Raw genomic sequence first — 11190 nt, 5'->3', positions numbered from 1 at the left:
TATACGTTTGAGAACAAAGTGGTTTTTATCTCTGTGATGAGCGTGTGCTTTTAATTCTGCTTTTATGGGTCATAAATTGTGCTCATGTGGTTTCTTTCATATGTTTATTGAGTACAGTAGCAAACAATAATGTGTATGAACCACGGCTTTGTTAACTGGAGCCTTGCAGCTTGACTATTGCAATACAATACTCGATTTTCAGTTTTCGAAAAGTTGTTATGATGCAAAATGTGCATCACGCTGCAGTAACTGAAAGATGACAAGCCGAGTCGTGCCGTTAGGATTCTGGCGCCGTACCCAGATACAGTACGCCAGGAAGGAAGAGGTACGATAGAGCAACACGTCTGCGCGGCACGTTTTTCAGCTGCGGCCCAAAGCCGGGTTTGAGACGGGTTCAGACAAAGAAGCCTCTGTTGTGTTCGGTTTCACTGTGTATCAGCAACGACAAGAAGAAAACACTGACGTGGAGGCAGAAGTTTTGCAAGTGCACAGCAGCATCCTTAAGGTTGAAGGAGCAGGGTCTGAACTGGGGCACGGGGAGGCTGTGGAAGTAAGTGTAAATGTGAGAGCACAGGCACAGTTTAGGGCAGGAGCGGAACAAATGTGAGCACAAGCAGAGGCGTTCGGAGCGCGAGGGAAGGAGTTGGACAAAACAAGATCCAAAACTCAAGCACTGCGCTCGTGAATTAGGATAGAAAACACGATGAAGGGGCTCTGTCGGGTCAAATGGGATTTTACCCTGTGCAGAATTTTTAGCAAAGCGCAACACACTGGTCAAACAGCCAAAGTACCGCATGTTTGTTATTCCATTTGCGTTGAATATGCTTAGGTAGCCCTTTTGAAAAGCCGGAGGCCATAGAGTTACGGTGCTTAACATCTGTGAGCAGGGCTGTGAAAATAGCTCCATGCGTTCTCATGCATGGAGCTCCTCTTTGCACGCGCGAGCCCAAACTGACCGAGGTTCACGCGCGGCGCGTTAATAAGGGCTGCGATCGATGCCAATGACTCAGTGATTACTGCAGGTGTGGGGAACTCAAACCAAAACATTTCTCTGAAATATATTTCACCAGATGAAGAATTCATATGGCTCTCCACCCCTTGACACGGCTCCCCGCGTACACACCAAATGTACAGTTTGCTTGGGGTACTATTGATTTCACAAAATTAAAGTTTATAGTATGTTTTCTCTTACAGTATTTCTTATAGTTTATATTCCCCCAAAGTGTGCAAGACTCAACTCTTGACTTTAATAATGCAAACTTTTTTTTTTCACGTAGCAAAACCTAATGCAATGTTGAGCTATAAAGATTAATGGAGGGTCTTTTCAGTCACAGTGTCCATGGTTGGACACAAATGAGCCAATTACTGTGTTGAACAAGTTGTCGTGTGACGCGGTCGTTGTTTACAGCACCGACATGTAGCTACAGTATCAACTGTACTTAAGTGAATTGCTATAAACCCTATTTCAGCAAGTTTGGGCATTTTAAAAATGAAGCTAACATAAACATGAATTATTCTGTGCTTTCTCCTCAAACATTTATTCATCATACAGACAAAACGTGGAGAAAAGCCCAGTAAGATTCGTGTTGTCAGTTTTGTACAGTACCGGTGTACTTTTGAGCACATCGGTGGCCACAGCGTGGGACCTGTGCACCGTGGACTCCCAGGAAGCCCGGACGTGTTTGTGCAGGACAACAGCCGCCCTCAGCGTGGCTTTGTGTTTGAATGGCCTGTCTGCTGTTGAAAACATACGTCCCATCACGTGGAGGAGAATCAGACCGAGGTGAAGTCCCGCATCCAGCAATAATAGGCAAATGTTCCATTTGTGGAGCTACAACAGTCATTGTCCTCTGAACAAACAGCGATGGAAGGCGGTGGCGCTGCTTCTGGCCTGACGCGAAGTGTGTTGCAGCTGTCAAACAATCAATTACAGACAAAGTTTTGCAGTTACCTTAAAAACTAATGACCAGGGTGCGTTTGCTGGGTAATATAAATTCTGGCCTGGCATTCATTGTCCTCTGGTGCATTTCATAAACATGATGCAAACCGGCCTGGCCCTTACATTACTATAATTTAACTTTATTCCTCCACATAAACTGGCAGATAAATCTCTCCTCTCTCTCTTTGTTCGTCAACATTGGGCTTCAGTGGCAGCAGAACGCTGTACCCTGAGCTTGTCATTCGTTTCCTACAGGTAGATTCTGTGGAGCAGCAGCTGTCTCTGCTCCCATCCTCAGGTATTTTGGGGCCTATTGATGTCGTCAACCAGCACAATCAGCAGATGAGGTGTTGGTTCTGGATGTTAAACATGTTAACAACGGTCGAAATTCTACAATATTTAAGTTCCTAATCTACATATGGTAGAAACATCAAATGCAACATTGTTGTGATTTGTCAGACAAATTACCAAATGCTAACAGGAGTTCCTGATGGTGTTTTTTTATTATAAAAGCAACCCGAGGCACGCTGACATTTGTGCCTAGCCGGACTAGTTGAGGGCCGGCATCACTGCAACAAATAACAAAATTATTATTAAATTTTGCCCCAAGCATCATTGTGAACATTCACCGCTCACATATTAGACATATTTAAGCACCAAGCTGTGTTTTGTGACTTTTGAAGTTAGGAAACTTATACAACAAGTACAATTCAAGGAGCTTTGACCTCCTCCACCCGCTCGTTTGCAGAGAAATTACTCCTGTTTGCTGATTAGCAGCCTCGGCCCTATCTTCAGCCACTTTCAGCAGAGCTTTATCTACAATCAGGGTGTCTTGGTGTTCACCCAGGGGTGTGGCACCACTGTGTGTCCTTGCATGTGCAAAGGGAAAGACTTAACGCTTGAAAATTAAACGCAGTGATGCTTGATTGCAGATTTTAATCTGTCTTCATGAAGATTTATAAAACAAACAAACAAAAGCTAAAATGTTTTTTTTTTTTTTTGCGTGATCCCAGATCCACCATTTCCAGTTCAGAAGGACAGGAAATGCCGGACACACATGCAGATGTGAAAATCAGTAATTACTGATGGCGTGGAGGCGTCAGCCGCTCGACGTTACTGCAGCTCTGCATTATCTGCTCCCGGACCGGCTGAGAACAATGAGGCCTGGCTGTATTCACTCCGTCTGTCAGCTCTTAAATCAAGAGACTCCCCACTATTGGTAGTCTTACAGGGCCACCAGGGTGATTTCAAAAGCATTGGTCTCCACCGCGGTTATCTTGAACCAGCGAAGCAGAGAAAGAGAGAAAGCTTTCACTTCTATCTTTTCTCACCTAGAAGACCAAAGAATGAGGCAATTTCAGTTCCCTATGGAAATATGCTGACGTTGTACTATGCTTATGGCCTTACAGACATGTTTTTGTCACCGACACAGATGTATTTCTTCTAATAAAACTGTTCCCTGAGTTATGTCTCTAATGTGTTATTCTGACTGCACCTGGAACAGCTAACTTCACCGTCCTTAAAGATGACAGCAACTTTAATTATTTCAATTCTCCCACCGTCTCTTCATTCGTCATCAAAGGCGCACTTCTCACTCCGTGCGACTACCTGCAACAAGCCATCATCAGATTCATACGTCGGGAAGCTCAGCTGTGCTCACGCAGGATTTATTTTATAATTCATATGAATAGGTAAGATGGGCAATATTTGCTTGGCCTGTGGCCTTGCCTGCTCGAATGCTCTGTGCTCAGAGGAGAATGCACCAGCAGCCAAGGATATTTGCCTTGTGGCATGCCCACGGCATCTACCTGCATGCCAAGCCCAAACATTATGCAGAGATTTTGTTTTTTAGGAAAGGTTACAAACCCCTAGGTGCAAGTAAGTAGCGTTTTTTAAGCCTTTTCACTTTTATAAACCTTTACATATGCATTTGATTCATTTAAACAACTCAGTCAAGTATTGATTACGTCTGCATGCTGAATTTGAAATAAAGTAATGCTGGGGTGGAGAGAGGGGGAAGACGGTTTTGCAGTAGGAAGATAAGAACTCTCAACTGAGCATTGGGCTTAATCGGCAGAATGTGGGTTTATCCTTCAGCACGTTTGCAAAAAAAAAAAAAAAAACCATATGCAAGGTGCAGCTATTAGTCAGACTTTGTTAGACCTGTGATAGGTTTGAAGCAGAGTCCCAGTGGGATTGCTCGGCTTTCATGAGATGCTTCTGCCTCACTTTGTGTCTTCTGTTTCAAAAGGGATTATATGCCAAAGACATTAATTCCATAAAATACATTTTTTGGCATAAAGGTGACTTCTACCAAAGTTAGCTTTTTTCTTTCACCTGTGAATTAATCTTTTTAAATAATTGCATAAGCTATTAACTTTGGCGAGGTTTCAAAACAAACCGTAAATACTGTGGCAGGAACAAATGGGGACTGATGCAGGCTAAAGGTGCGCTTGACTTTATTTTCTACTATTTTCTGACGGTTATGGTTGCCATGGCGACCTGTGAATGCAGCATAGTAATATTTACACAGATGAAAAGTAACTCATTCATTCTGGCTCTGTCTGTTACCTTTGCCATTGCACTGTGAGCACTATGAGCAGCGGTGACTCAACCCTGACCTTAAATGCATCCCGATTTGTGTGAACGCTCTGAACGGCATCTGCAGGACAACAACGGGGTGAGAGCGGAGGGAAATCGCTCAGTGACTGACAACAGGAAGCCATTCTGGGGGAAGATGACACTGATGTGTTTCTTGACATTCCTCTCTTATCTCTTGATCTCAAACATGCAAATTATTCTTTCACGCTATTAAAGTTAAGTGGAGGAGATGAGCGAAAAGCGGGCGATTCGGTCTGTCATGGTTGAGCGAGCGAGCGGGCGAGCGAGGCAGACGTGGAACCGGGAGAGGGAATACAAACGAGCCGCTTGAGCTACGGACATGATGGCCGACGAGAAATGGGTGTTAGCAGGCGTGTTGACCGGGGCCACACTGCCTCAACCTAATGGAAATTGGCTGAGCATAGAGAAACAGTGACAAATTAAGTGGGCCATCAAAAGCAGCGCTCGCCGTGGAAGGAAAGGAGCCAGCGTTTCCTGATGCAATTAAAATCACCGCACTTAATCTTTAACTGGGACTCAGACCACATTTCTTGTTCGACAACAGCCGCTGTGGAACGTGTTGCCGGGACGGAAGGAGGAGATGGGATGGAATGACACACAGGGAGGCGATGAGTACGAAGGGTTCACCCTAAATTATCCAGAGAGACACATAAGTGGATGCTTTACTGCCATATATGCTCTTACGCTTTCTTATTTTATGCTGCACAATGATTTGGATTGACTTGGCCTTAAAATGGGATTAGATAATACACGACCACATAACCTTCCCTTAACAACTCTCTATATGGTCACACACCATAAATTTTCCATTTTAACAGAGTATCAGATGGTCCACCTGTCATTGTCAGTTGCTCCTTACTCCTGCTTTTTTTTTTTGATAATATATGGCTGAATGGGAGGACGGGTGAGACGGACCGCCGGCTCGCGCTCACATGTGGTGGCCGTGTGGTTAGCGCACGTCGCCGGCCCGGGGACACCCGCGCCGCCTCGCCATTGGGCGGAGTGACGCGGGCAGTGTAAAAAGAAAGTGACAGCATCAAATGACCAATCCTGTCCTCCCATCGCAGTGCGTGTGTTTGTGAGCGATGAGTGAAGCCAGAGTGTAGTGCTGCTGACAGCCAAGAAATGATCCCTCAAATAGATTTCAGGAATGATGGCGCGCTGCTAGCCGGGCATGAACTAGTCAAGGCTAAGGCTATTCTGAGACACACTGACACTTATACTGCATATTATTGATTGGCACACAAACACTGGGTCAGCCCCGACTACAATAGGGTTTTTAATAGAAGATGGAAACGCGCCGTTAAAGACGGGCTGCACGCAAAGAAGCTGCATCCGAGGATGTCAGGAGCTGTCGTCCAATGACAGCGGCTTTTAGCTTAATCAGACAGCGTAAGCACCATAAACATTGACAGCAATTCATTTACCTGGTAATAAAGTATTGACGTTTGTCAGGACTTGATGTGTAAAACAGCACAGTAATTCATACGCGGAGCGGCAAAGCGCTGACAGTAGCCCATAACTCAGGACATGTGTCATTCACACAGGGGCTGCGGATGTTTAGCTCAAAGCCCGCTTAGGACGGACGTAATTCATCACGCGCCGCGCTCCACCACTTAGAGAAACTTTGAATTTCTAGGAACAATAAACATATTCAGACAGCTTTGTTTATGAAGGATTCCAATCAAGTGTTGCTGACTCCACTTCGGGGCTAATTGTTAACATTAAAACATAATTAAAAAGTGACGATCAAGCAGAGACGCAAACAAGCTCTGCTTTGCTAATTTAAAACTTACAGAATAATGCAATCCCTGGAGTCCTGCAGCGTGGATATGACTGTTTTAGGGCAGACTTTCTAATGTGCACAGTAATGGCACACTTGTTTTCCTGCGCTCTGATTAAGAGGTAGCTAAAGGTGACGGGGAAAGAACAGATTGTGCAAAACAAAGTGAGACATTAGTACGTTTGCGCTTTTAACGTGTGCATAAGCAGTTAGGAGGTTGCGAGTGCAAATCCCCCGTCGCGTCGGAGGACTGCATTGGTTCGACTCGCGGGGAAGGAGGACGTATTGGGCGCATTAGCATGTGAGGTCACCCGGCCCCCGCTGCATACAGTACCTTCCTCACTCCATCAATACATATTCATCAGCACGAGAGAGCCATTCATTTGCCAGATTGGAAAATGGGCAGTGAAGAGAGCTTGACATTCACTTTGCGCTGAATTGTTCTCACTTGACACCTAACTTGCTGATTGATGAGTAATATTATGGCCTGGAGGAAAAGCAAAGTGAAAGATGAATGAGTGCAATGCTGGAGCTCTCGTCACATTTCACAACCACAACTCTTTATTAATATTTTGTTTGGGTCTGCACCTATCCATCCCTGTTTGTGTTACACAAGTAGGATTGGATCTGTCATATCAGGTATTTGCCTGCATTTGTCTCGTGGCTCCCCATCGTGTGTGTGTGTGTGTGTGTGTGAGTGTGTGTGTGCGTGTGAACAGTGGGCTATATTTGCCTGCACACAACCAATGTGTTTGAACCGCTTTTGTGTCCGAGGATTAATTAATCATGGGTTATGCTGTACAAATGATGTTTTAAGCTGCACGTGGCGAGGAAGGAGAAGACAAATAGCGGGTGTGCAGTAGGTTACCTGTCTATGTAATAGAAAACAAATCCAATATAATAAAGCAAACGGCCTGTCGTTGTGCTAATTTAGTCAAGGCCGGAGGAAAGTAAAGGTCAGAAAGAATGAAAGAGAGGAAGAAAATTCAGGTGTTAAAAATCAATACGACACACGAAAGCAAAGGGAGACAGAAGCTGTGATTGTGAGCGGAGCCGGGTGTTAATTTGACTGCGTTGTCAAGAGCAAAGCAACGCTTGATTAATGCCGCGCAGATTGCCACAAACACCGTAATCTTGTCCACATTATGCTCCCATCCCTCCCGGTTTCGGCTCCGTTTGTCGTTTCGAGGGACAAACGCCGTCCGTTCAGGTAGCGGCGTCATTAAAGCGCATTGAGATGATCTCTGCCAATGAATGCGACGTATAAAGCGGAATATGGGCGACGCCTGGACGCCCCCCCCACCACCACCACCACTACCACCACCACCACCAGAGTCTGCTGTAAAAAGTCGAATAATCACAGCCGACTGCTGTAAAAGTGACTGTGGCCAAAGTAACGGCTCGTGTGTCAGGCTAAAAAATAAAAGTGATGAGCATAATGGCCCCGCGCCCGACTGCTGATAGTAAATCATTGCTATTCTTCTCCCTCCGAGCTTTACGGCGAGTTAGGGAGGCTTTCTTGTTTCCACCCACGCTCATCTGGCCTGACTACCCCCCGTTCGCCGCGTTTTGATCATTTTCAGGGGTAATTTGCGCGAGCTATGAAATAATACAACGGCTGGGTGTATTTTACTGGGATTGTCTCCATACTCAGCCGCTGCTTCTCTCGAACAATCACGTCAATTGCAAATTTGAAAAGTCTTCCTGGCTCCTCTCCTTTATAGAGTCAAAAAGGAGAATCGATAAAAAGCTATTACCTGGATTCACTCCGCCCGTGTACTTTATATAAGCTAAACGCACTGAAGGTGAAGTATCTTTAGCTTCTTGCATCGTGCATTGGTAATTAAACATTAACTTCTCTTTCCTGCTGCATCGCAAATCACGGGGCGCTGTTGCATCAACAGTAAAATCAAAGCGTGGCTGCAGGCTCTGCGCGCTCGGCTGTTTTCTGATCAAAAACAGGCCCATTATTCTTGTCCGAGATGCTGTCGGGAGCCTCGTATTGTTACAGGCGCCTACAAATCACCGCAAACGACCCGGCTGACGCGTTCACGTGAATATTTGACAGCTCAATGAATACATCTGAAAGGAGTGAGGCACAAAAGAGGGGATCTGTTACAGGCGCGTCGGGGGGAGAGTCTTCCTCCTTGTTTTTTTAATTTCATGGGCATTTTCTGAACTTTGAAGGGTATTTTTCTGCGGCGCGCTGCTTAATTTCTGACCCTGGCAATAAAAGGCCAATTGTGATTCATCCCGTCTTTCTCGGTGCAGTGACACACTCCACTGTCAGACCCTCTCAAGCCCCCATGCCAAGATTTAAGAGGTGGAAAAGGTCAAGCGTCTGGCTCATTGTCAGCGTGAGCATATTGATGGACTTGTTAGCGGAGGATTGATTGACAGATTGACTATTGATCAGTTCCAGATGCCGCTTTGTGCGATCATTTCCAGCCACCTCATGGTTGTGTGGTTGCGCGGCCCATTATCTCTGATGTGATGTTTGGGATATGACATTCCTGAAAGGGCACAGTGGGCCACTACAGGCGGGGGGGTGAGGGGGGGATGCAGGGGCAGGGGATCATTCCATAATCAGCCCTGCAACCTGCCCCCTGCTTAAGTGTCTCTCGCCAGCCGGCTACGCAGGCACGGACCCTTCCCTCTGACCTCTGACCTCTGACCTGCGGCGAAGCGACAGCGCATTTCGCCAGATAACCATGAAAAAAAATAAACTCAGAGTGAGGAGGTCGCTCTCCAGCAGCTGCAAGCACTTTTCTTGTTTCTCCTGCACCTAAAGCAGGTCAAACCAAAGTTTCACTCAAACATTTCCTCGGGGCACGAGTAAAGTGCGCTTTGTGAAGTGGAACGCAGCGTGTCAGCCACTTCTGCCAGAGTACCGTTATACGCGCTGTAACTTTGTTGTTTGCTATCATGCCAGGAAAAAAAAATGCAGCGGTGTTTAGTCCAAGGAAGCAAAACCGATAAATATTCACCTCACAAAAGTCTATTTTAATAAATGTTTCAGTTTGACTATTCCTGCCTTCAGTTGTGAGTGTGATGCAGGGAAAATGAATGCAATTAACACAAAGGGGCTTCAAAACATTAACTGTAAGCTTGAATGTGACCGTCAGCTGTGTTTGGCACCCTGCTGAGTCTCAGGCAAGGCGTTTCAGATCCACCCTGCAAACGTGCGCTCACTCCCATGAACTGAACTGAGGAGCGCGTGAAGCGCTGGATGCGAGTGAATGCAGCGGAATCCGAGTTTGCACGGTGCCGAGCAGCGATCGGTGATTACTTATGTGGCCACTAACAAGTGTGCAGGTGTAGCCTGGAGCTTTAGAAGACTTTGGAGGAGTCAAGCAATTAATGCAAATATTAGCAGGAGCCAGTTAAATATGCGTGGAGTATCACGTCTCCGGGGCTCTGGGTTACATGTGCAGAAGAATGGAAGCGTTTGTATGTAAACATATGATAGATCGCATAAGGTTTATGGTAATTCACGTTATTAATTTACATTGTGTGACAAGCAAGGCAACACGTTGTTATCAAAACACAAACAAGAGATTAAATTCCAAGCGTGGCCACAGGCTTTGGAAATCCTTGAGAGTTAGTATATTTGAGAAAAACAAACCGAAACCTTAGAATGAAGATAAATGGATGACCTTAAAAGTACTTGATTTTTTTTTTTTTATTATTTTACTGAAAGCACTCCGTTTCATCAGTACGCCTCAGCTTTCTGGAGCTCTGATGGATATTAGATGTAGCAGCAGTTTTAAAATGAATGAGTGCACCCGCATTGGACGATGAGGAATAATTAAAAGCTGAAGATACTGTGTCCAAGCACTGCTGTCCTACTCAGTTTGACTCCTTGAAGGTAAAACTTCTATCTCACACCCTTAATAACCAAAATAACCAAAATGGAGATTTTATTAGTCATTACAGCATCATCTCATTATTAGCTGTGGTTATTTTAAGTGTGCCGCTGTAGCCTAGAGCTTGGAGGTTGTAAGAGTCAAGTGTCTGATTCCAATATTACCTTGGAACAAGAGAAAAACGTTTAATTATTAGCACAATAATCCAGCTTGAACATTAACATTCAGCAGCAGCGGTTTGCTTTTTGCTCAACAGCACAAACAAAAACGGCCTCCGCCGAGTTTTGTACCGCAATAATAAATGGATGTCTCTGTTTCCTGCTGCTTTTTATGTCCGACGGCAGACGCAGAGCTAGAAGGTGAGGAGGGGCGCAGAGGTTTGGACCTGTGGTTGCCTATCGTGTCTTTTCATGCATTCAGGTCTTCAAGCCGAGGTTCCTTTCAGTCCGACGGGGACAATGTACGCGTGTGAAGAGGACGGCCTTGTTTGAAGTTAGTGTCGCTTAGTTTTTCCTCAGGATCCCTCTTCATCGACAGAAGGGCTTCAGGAGCAGGTGAGGGGGTCGAGGCCTCCAGCTGCATGGTTCTGTATGGTCCAACAAGACGCGAGCAGCCATGCATTTAAGGAAGATCTGCATTAGAAGTGATATTATCACTGCTTAGATGTACAATAGCGTTTATCTGCATGGTTTATAGGAAAGCGACACACAACCAGCGTCTATAAAAGTGGGACTCGTTTACATGGAGATAACAGGCTCATTATGTGGCGGCGTGCTCCTTTAGCGTCTCTTCTTTTCAGAGGGTAAATGAAGTTCAGAAGCACACGCGCGCTGAATGGCTGATTTGTCCTGGACGGGAAAAGGAGCGCGGGGGAAGCGCACAATAGCCCCGCGCACGGCAATCACCAAGTGGCCTGAATGCGCAGGAAGCCGTGCCACCGTGAGTCTGGTCCAAGCACCTCCATTCAAATCACCGCACCC

This window comes from Betta splendens, chromosome 10 (assembly GCF_900634795.4).
Source record: "Betta splendens chromosome 10, fBetSpl5.4, whole genome shotgun sequence".
Taxonomy (NCBI): domain Eukaryota; kingdom Metazoa; phylum Chordata; class Actinopteri; order Anabantiformes; family Osphronemidae; genus Betta; species Betta splendens.
The sequence above is the reverse complement of the archived record's forward strand: the minus strand, read 5'-3'. Positions refer to the sequence as shown.